This window comes from Lathyrus oleraceus, chromosome 2, assembly GCF_024323335.1.
Source record: "Lathyrus oleraceus cultivar Zhongwan6 chromosome 2, CAAS_Psat_ZW6_1.0, whole genome shotgun sequence".
Classification (NCBI taxonomy): domain Eukaryota; kingdom Viridiplantae; phylum Streptophyta; class Magnoliopsida; order Fabales; family Fabaceae; genus Lathyrus; species Lathyrus oleraceus.
Window position 1 is genome coordinate 279,134,084 of NC_066580.1, and position 9,946 is coordinate 279,144,029.

The following is a 9,946-nucleotide window of genomic DNA, read 5'->3' on the forward strand; positions in this document are numbered from 1 at the left end:
GTTCTTCGAAACCATATAACTAGATTTACCCGAAACCAAGGAGAATCGTTGTTCGAAGCTTGGGAGAGATATAAAGAGTTGTTACGAGCATGCCCACATCATGGCTTAGAAAATTGGTTAATCATTCAAACCTTCTATAATGGACTTCATTACAACACAAAGATGACCATCGACACTGCCGTAGGCGGTGCTCTGATGAACAAACCTTACCCTGAAGCTAGTGCCCTCATCGAAGACATGGCTCAAAACCATCAATCATGGGGAGTCGAACGAGCGACAGTTGAGAAGAAGGAAGCCCAAGGAGGAGTGCATGAACTAAGCTCTATAGACATGATGTAAGCTAAAATGGACGCATTAGCTCTTAAGGTCGAGCATATGTGCATAAACCCGAATACTGTAGCCGCAGTTTCGTCGGATTGTGAGATATGTGGAACCCAAGGACACCAATCCACAGAATGCAGTCTATTAAATGAAACCCACTCCGAGCAAGTGAACTACACCCAAGGGAACCCATATTCGAATACCTATAACCCTGGATGGAGGAATCACCCTAACTTCTCCTATAAAAACAATAACCCTATTCAAAATAATGCACCTCTGAGACCTAGTTATCAAGCCCCTAGATCAAAACAACCTATGCAACCTGTACCACCAAAGCCGAGCCTTGAGAAAATTATGGAAAATTTTATCACCGCTCAAACCCAACAAAACAAGGAGTTCATGAACCAAAACATTCTTGTTAACGAATTGATTACTCAGTTAGGAACCAAGGTTGACCAAATAGTTACTCATACCAAGATGCTTGAAACCCAGATCTCTCAGGTAGCTTTAAACCAAGCCCCTCAGACTACACCTGGAGGACAATTCCCTGGACAACCTCAACAAAATCCGAGAGGACAAGCCAACGCCATTACCCTACGAAGTGGGAACGCTTATGATGAGCCACCAAACCCAAGATTAAGTGAACCCGAAACTTCTAAGGAATGTACCAAACCCCCGGACAAAGTAAAGGAACCAGAGGAATCTGAAAACCAGGAAGGTCGAGAGAAAGGAGAAGAACCTAAAGATAAAATTTACGTACCACCCCCGCCATATAAACCACCTATACCATATCCGCAAAGACTCAAACAAACCCAAATCAATAAACAGTATCAAAAATTTATTAAAGTTATAGAAAAACTTCATGTAGAAATCCCTTTCACAGAAGCCATCACCCAAATACCTTCTTATGCAAAGTTTTTGAAAGACATCCTTACCAACAAACGTAGACTTGACGATCTGAGGCCTTTGGAATGTAATGCTATTTCCGAGGACAAATTAGCAAAGAAAGATAAAGATCCTGGAAATTTCTCCATTCCTTGCCTTTTGGGTAATCATGTCATCGAAAAAGCTTTTCTAGTCTTAGGAGCTAGTGTGAGCTTAATGCCTCTAGCAGTTTGTGAGAGATTAAATTTAGGAGAATTACAACCCACTAAGATGTCACTTCAGTTAGCCGATAGATCTGTCAAATATCCGATAGGCATTTTAGAAGATGTTCCTGTTAGGATAGGTCAGCTGTTTATCCCTACTGATTTTGTTGTCATGGACATCAAAGAGGACAATGATATACCAATTCTTCTAGGTAGACCATTCTTATCAACTGCAGGAGCCATAATAGATGTCAATAAAGGAAAGTTGACATTTGAGGTAGGCGACGAGAAAATAGAATTTATACTTTCGAAATTTCTTATGGCACCTGTGATGGGAGACTCATGTTATGCCTTATATATCATTGATGAATGTGTTAGAGAATTAGAACAAAAAGGAATTATAAAAACAAACAAGTTACCATCAACCCCCATAAAGGAAGATGATGACTTTAAAGAACCTTACATCGATGATAACCTTTACGAATGTTTATCCCTTACTCCAGATCCTATACCATGACCTAAGAAACCAACCTTAGAACTTAAGGAGCTGCCTAAGAACCTGAGATATGAGTTCCTCGATGAAAAGATGAACCGTCCAGTTATAGTCAGTGCTACCTTGAGCCAAGAGGAAACGAACCAACTTTTAGACGTTTTACGAAGATATCCCTCAGCCTTAGGATATAATATCTCTGACCTGAAAGGTATAAGCCCATCTGTATGCATGCATCGGATCTCGCTCGAAGAAGATTCAAAACCCTCTAGGGAGCATCAGAGAAGAATAAACCCTATAATGAGTGATTTTGTTAAGAAGGAGGTTCTTAAGTTGCTTGAGGCAGGTATAATCTACCAGATCTCGGATAGTAAGTGGGTGAGCCCTGTGCGTGTAGTACCTAAAAAGGGAGGCATCACAGTCGTGCAAAATGATAAAGGCGAACATGTAGCAAAACGTTTAGAAGGAGGATGGCGGATGTGTATAGATTATAGAAAATTAAATAAAGCAACTAGGAAGGATCATTTCCCTTTACCATTTATAGACCAGATGTTGGAGCGTCTAGCCAGACACTCTTACTTCTGCTATCTAGATGGATACTCTCGATTCTTCCAAATACCTATTCACCCCGAATATCAAGAAAAAACTACCTTTACATGCCCCTATGGAACTTTTGCCTACAGACGAATGCCTTTCGGCCTCTGTAACGCCCCAGCTACTTTCCAACGCTGCATGATTTCAATCTTTGCAGATTACCTAGATGGTATCATGGAAGTGTTTATGGATGATTTCTCGGTTTGCGGATTCGATTTCCACAATTGTCTTGCTAACCTTGAGAAAATCCTGGAGAGATGTGTGGAGGTGAACCTCGTGCTAAATTGGGAAAAATGTCATTTCATGGTGACCGAAGGAATAGTTTTAGGACATATAGTTTCTGAAAAAGGTATAGAGGTAGATAAAGCTAAAATAGAAGTTATAGAAAACCTAAAACCACCAAAAACAATCAGAGAAGTCCGAAGCTTTCTTGGACACGCTGGATTCTACCGGCATTTTATTAAGGACTTCTCCAAAATAACTAAACCGTTAACCGGAGTTTTAATGAAAGATGCTGAATTCATTTTTGATGAAAAATGTAATGACGCATTTAATCTTTTAAAGCAAGCATTAATCTCAGCACCCATTATGAAACCGCCCGATTGGTCGGAACCTTTTGAGATAATGTGCGATGCTAGTGATTATGCAGTTGGAGCCGTTCTAGGACAAAGAAAAGATAAAAAGTTACATGCCATTTATTATGCCAGTAGAACCCTAGATGCTGCCCAACTTAATTACGCAACAACCGAAAAAGAATTACTCGTTGTAGTTTTTGCTATAGACAAATTTAGATCTTATCTAGTAGGAGCAAAAATTATTGTTTACACCGATCATGCTGCCATTCGTTACCTATTAAGTAAAAAAGATGCCAATCCCAGGTTACTCCGATGGATTCTATTACTACAAGAGTTTGATTTAGATATAAGAGATAAAAAAGGCACTGAGAATGTAGTAGCCGATCACCTTTCTAGGCTAGAACATCTAAAACCTGAACTAGTACCCATAAACGATGATTTCGCCTATGATAGACTGATCGCTAAAGTAGAAACCATTGAAGACAATAACCTAGATCCTTATGAGCATTCCCAAAATTCCTTAGCAATAAATAACGTACCCTGGTATGCAGATTTTGTTAATTACCTAGCTGCTGATATAGTACCCCCTGATCTTGACTACTACCGCAAGAAGAAATTCTTCCACGATGTGAGAAACTTCTATTGGGACGAACCGCTCCTTTTCAAAAGGGGTAAAGATGGCATCTTTCGCCGTTGCGTCCCAGAAGAAGAAGTAAATAATATTATCGAGCATTGTCATTCTGCACCTTATGGTGGACATGCGAGCACCTCTAAGACATACGCCAAGATTCTTCAAGCTGGCCTATTCTGGCCTACCATGTAGCACGATGTCTATGCTTACATTGTCAAATGCGACAGATGCCAACGCACTGGAAACATTTCAAGACGTGATGAAATGCCTCTAAGAAACATTCAGGAAGTAGAACTCTTCGACGTATGGGGTATAGATTTCATGGGACCTTTTCCACCATCCTTAGGAAATAGGTATATCTTAGTAGCTGTAGACTATGTGTCTAAGTGGATTGAAGTTATAGCTACACCCACAAACGACACTAGGGTAGTAATCAAATTATTTAAAAACTATATATTCCCTAGATTTGGAACACCAGGTTTAGTCATAAGCGATGGAGGATCACACTTTATATCGAGAATATTTGACAAACTTTTAAGAAAATATGGAGTTAGGCATAGAGTAGCAACACCATACCATCCACAAACTAGTGGCCAAGTGGAAGTATTTAATAGGGAGATAAAACAGATCCTAGAGAAAACTGTTTCTATTTCTAGGAGAGACTGGTCTCAGAAGCTTCAAGAAGCATTATGGGCCTATAGAACCGCTTTCAAAACCCCTATAGGAACTACTCCTTACCAACTAGTTTATGGAAAATCTTGTCACTTACCATTCGAGTTAGAGCATAAGGCCTATTGGGCCATTAAAACTTTGAATTTAGACCACTTAGCCGCTGGAGCAAAGCGTATCCTGGACATTCATAAATTAGAAGAGCTTAGGCAATCTGCCTACGAAAATGCAAAAAGATATAAAGAGAGGACAAAAGCCTATCATGACAAAAGAATAGTAAAGAAAAACTTCAATGTAGGCGATTCTGTTCTCCTTTTCAACACTAGGTTACGACTTTTCCCTAGAAAGCTACGTTCAAGATAGACTGGTCCCTTCGAAGTATCCAAGATTCTGAGATCCGGAGCCGTAGAAATCAAGAACGATACCTGTAGTCCATTCCTTGTAAATAGACAAAGACTGAAGCTCTACGAAGGAGGAGACATTCCAACATACTACTCAAGCCACACCCTGATTGATCCACCAATTACCACTACTACAGGTGTATAAGTTCTAACCGTCAAGCTAATGACGTTAAACAAGCGCTGTGTGGGAGGCAACCCATGGTTTTTCTTTTCATTTTACTTTTTTTTCGCATTTATTTACATTTATTTTTATTTTTATTTTATTTTCTCTTATTTTGCATTGAGACTAAAGTTTGAATGGTTTGTATTTTCAGGATCACTTTCCTAACTTTTACAGGATGTAGGGTTTTGATGACATGCATGTCGCCTATAGAGACAATGCTCAGAGGGAGCGCTACATCGCTTTATACCAGCGCCCTATGGCACCCACACGTTACCCTAATCAGCATTGTATGGAGGCACTGGGTATCGAGCCTAGTATCTGATTCCTTAGCCACCAGCTCCACTGGGACGAATTTGCTGATGACTTGAGCAACACATATAAGAACCTGACTTTGGAGTTCCTGAGTTCATTCGACTATGACCCATATTCTGGACCAGATGGGTATGCTGCTTTCAGGCTCTTTGGAGTTGAGTACTCCTTCAGCCAGAAAGAGTTCGGCGACTTATTAGGTTTCCAGACTACTCCTAATGTTATCCCAGAGACACCTTTGGGATATTTCCTGGGTAAGGAAGTGGAGAAGTTTTGGAGTGATATATCAGGTGGCGGAAGCCAGGATCCATCTACACAGTTATCTTATGTCATACATAACCCAGCCTTCAGATATTTTTAGATGATATTAGCACATTCCTTCTTGGGAAGACAGGATGCAGAGACTCTACTGAGTGAAGAGGAGATCTTCCTATTATTTTGCGCATCCCAGTCTCGCCCAGTAGAACGTGGGAACTTTTTATTGAATAATCTCAGCGGTATCTCTAGATCCACCGAAGGAGTCATCCATGTTGGTGGAATCGTCACACAGATTGTTGTCGCTTTGGGTCTGTCTCGCAAGCTGTTGCATCTTCGGACCTATTGTGGATACACTACCATGGACATCGATTTCTGTTTGACCAGAGGATTGATGAGGAGAGTCTCTTTCCACCCATGTCAGTTCCGATTGCTAGTCGACAGTGAGGCCATCCATTACTTTACACTGCCAGACCCTATGATGACTAGTGTGCATGATCCAGCGAATTGGAGTTACGCTCTAGAGGGCCAGGGAGAGACCGTTGAGGAGCCGAGATCGCCCCCAGTTGCTGAATACACACCTGCACCACCATCTCCTAGAATCACCGTTCTCTCTAATAATCATTCATTGCAGACACCCGACATACGCACCCAGATTGTTGAGTGCCGTAGAGAGATTGCAGCGCTTAGACAGGAAGTGGCGGACCTAACTTTACAGATTGGAGTGTCTGATCTCACCCACGCTACTGAATCCGATTGTCTATATCAGGAGATCGCCGAGCTCAGACAGGAGATAGCCGTGCTCCGTGAATCCACTCAGGCACACGACCACCCTAATACCTGATCTCACCATTTCACTTTATTTCTCTTTCATATATTTATCGTATTTGCATTACTCATTTTACATTATCGCATTTGGATACTATATAAACTACTATCGTACATTAGTATTTCTATTTTTATCTATATATGTTTTATATTTATTTTATTTTGCATTTTAATTTTTTCAGTTATTTATTTATATTTATATTTAACTTCTATTTTTGTTTTTGTTTCAGTTTCACTTTTTATTTTCGTTTTTACTTTTATAAAAGTATGCAAGTCAAAGAAACTATGAGAATCAAAAGACAAATGCTATCCAGACCCCCTCAAAGCCAAAAGACAAGCAAAGCCCAAACCAAAGGACCAAAATCTGGCCCAACCGGATTTTGCCTTGTGGCGCCCGCCATAGGACCTGTGGCGCCCTTCATAGCGTCTGTAAATGGTCGGGGCAGACCTCTCTTCTTCACCATTTTTGCAACTTACAACCTTCAAAACTCATTTTTTCACCTTGGAAAAAAGCCCTTGAACACACAAAAAGCTCATACTTTCCTAACCATTATACCACACAAATCATTAATCCACCTTCCGTTTTTGATTTCATCCGCCGGATTTTGTAAAAATCCAACCTTTTCACCAACCACTTCATCTTCTTCATCCACATTTCAAGAGCATTCAAATGGAGTTCAACGGATTCGTTCTTCGAGGAGGGAAACCAGGGGAGAGACAAAGAAAAATCATTGAACGGTTGCAAAATCAGGAACTTCTCCCGACGAGGTATGTTGACGAAGATTATCTATATACTTTAGGCATCTACCATAGCATTTTCCATTTATTAGACTTCTTAGGTTTGCATAATTTCTTTATCAACAAAGAACCCACCTATGAGCGGCTGACAATTGAATTTTTAAGTTCTTTAATTTATGTTGTCCGCCCTAACACTGCTAGCACAGTCGGTACTGTTCAATTTAGAATGTTTGTTGTTTAATACCAATTCAGTACCAATGAACTAGCCAGTCTGTTAGGGATCCCTCATGGGGAGGGTGCTATTTGTGAGGCCCCTTTGGATTCCGAATGGGCTGTTGAGGTATTTTCCTTCTGGGAGCGTCTATCAAACACTTCCATTAACTCTTTTGAAGGAGTTCTTGCCTCAACCATCCATAACCCGACCATCAGAGTTTTTAGATATCTGTTGGCATGCACTATTTTTGGCCGGGAGAATCCAAATAAGGTTAACGCTAGAGAGCTTCTATTTTTGCAAGGAAGCCTGACAAATAGGAAAATTAATTCGGTTCCGTTTATGCTCGCCCATATGATGTTAACTCTGAATAAGGCGGGACCGATTTCTTTTGGTGGCTTGATTACGTCTATTGCTCGGGCACTTAACCTGAAAAATGAGATGGCTACCCTAAACCCCTTACCTCCTCGCACGATTAATTTAAAATTTCTGAGAGACATGAAATTGTGCCGCTCAAGGAGAGAAGGAGGTTATACACTTATGATTCATGGTGTGGCCATCCCATCTGTTATTCTACCTTGCACTAGACGTACAGATATACGTGATGAGAGGAATTGGACCTACGATTTAGATTCTCCACCTGTTTTGGGTCCTCTTCCTCCTAACATTCCTGATGAGGCGGGACACGACACTGATGATGAATATGATCGGAGAGAGAGATATCCTGTACCACATGTGTCCCCCCATCATCCTTCACCACCACACACCGCACCATCTTCTTCTTCTGCAGGTACCACTCATGGCTTCTATATTACAGAGGAGATGTGGCGTGACCACCTGGCTAGAGAGCAAAGGCGTGACGACCTACTCTCTACCCTTCAGCAACAAATAACGGGTACTATGAACTTCATGCAAGAATCGCAGCGGAGGACAGACAGGTCCTATGACACTGTTCTACAGTCTCTGCAAGTGATCACCGATACACAAGCCCGTCAACAACATTACCACCAGCGACACATTGCTCTCGTAGAAAACACTCAGGGTACCATTTTAGGTCACCTTCGAGACGTGAGGACCGCTCACGATGCCCTGCAGGCGAGGATGGATCAGAGAGACCGTCGTTGTACCCGTTCCCGTCGTCCACCTCAGGATGGCGAGGGCACTAGTGGTCAGCAATAGGTTGCCAGGTAACTCTTCCCTTATCTTATTTCGAAACATTGGGGACAATGTTCGATTTAAGTGTGGGAGGAGCATTTATCGTTTTCCTTTTATTTTCAGTTTATTTGCTATTTTTAGACTGTTTATTTCCTTTTAGTTGTTTAATTTCCCTTTCAGTTGTTTATTTTGCTTTTTAGTATAATGCATGAGTCTGACGAGTCACCAAATATAGTAGATCCTTAGTACAATCCTACCTCCCCATACCTTTAGCCCCACCAAAAATTTTTTTGCAAAAAGAAAATAGTGTTATTTCGGAAGTTTTCAGGTTTTAAGGACATGTTTTGAGTAAGGATGCGGTGACTTGGGAGAACTTTGCGAAACATCAGTATTTGTTTTAGCACCATAAGCTTCGTAAATATAGGAATCATTCTCGAAACCCCATATACCATGGCCTTAATCATCATTTCTGTATAAGTCCTTAGTAGTTTATCTCAGCAGTCAGCTCTGGCCTACGCATCCTCTACGTAGGGGACCGATGCAAATAAGTGAATGATCCAGAAAAACAAAAAAATAAAAGAAAGCAAAAAGGCAACTCCGGTATAGGTGATCCTCACAAAGTCATTTAAACCAAAGAATTGTGAAAAATTGCTACAAAAAGAAAAAGAAAAAGAAAAAGAAAAGCAGTACTCACTGTTAGTTGGTTCAGAGGTATCTGGCACTGAACTCGGTAGGGCGGATTACGATCCGATCCCCCACAACTACAGTTGGGTCCAGAAAAGGATTTACACATATTTATGTGCCAGAAATCCCATGCTCTGATCATAATCACTAACAGGCCACTCTACTATGAAGTATGTACGGATAACGGGCTTAATGTGATTGAGCCTGAATGAAAAGGACACAAAAGAGATGAAGAGGCAGGCCTAGGTATTGTGGGATAATATGGGTTGGTTAATATAGGAACGAAGTTTATGTCCGTATCTGCGGATTAGTGTCATCATGATACCGTTAGTTCACTCAGTTAGTACCTATCACTGCATCCCGACTTGAACTTAGAATTTTTACCTGAAGCACTCGTTTTCACAAGCGGGTTTGATTAGGGAGTATAACTCAGTTCTGAATACGCGAAAGCGACAGTTCCTGTTAAATTAGTTCTTTTCAAAGTAGGAAACATTGCCCATAAGTAGTTCTATTAGCAAGTACTTGGATTATCATTTAATTATATGAATTACATTCGACCCTGTCTTTATTAATTAAATTTATTTTAAAACTTTACTTTTCAATTGCACACTACAAAAACACCTATTTTAATTGCCTTTGATAAACACCATAACAATAGATAACGATAGATTGACACTTGGTCTCTGTGGTTCGATAATCTTTCATATTACTCTGACGCGTTCGTACACTTGCGAACTTCAAGATTTACAACGCATCATCTACCAAAATGGATGATTGATCTTGACAATGACTTGATTTATTTTCTTGACCTTTGTTTGTTTTCCTTGTGTGTGG

General features: G+C 40.6%; 1 non-coding gene across 1 annotated transcript; it reads right to left on the reverse strand.

Annotated features, from left to right (window-relative positions):
* LOC127124142 (small nucleolar RNA R71) lies at positions 1–107 on the reverse strand. Its single transcript, XR_007803772.1, has one exon. It is a non-coding gene; the product is annotated as a small nucleolar RNA R71 (small nucleolar RNA).
* Positions 108–9,946: the final 9,839 nt, after the last annotated feature.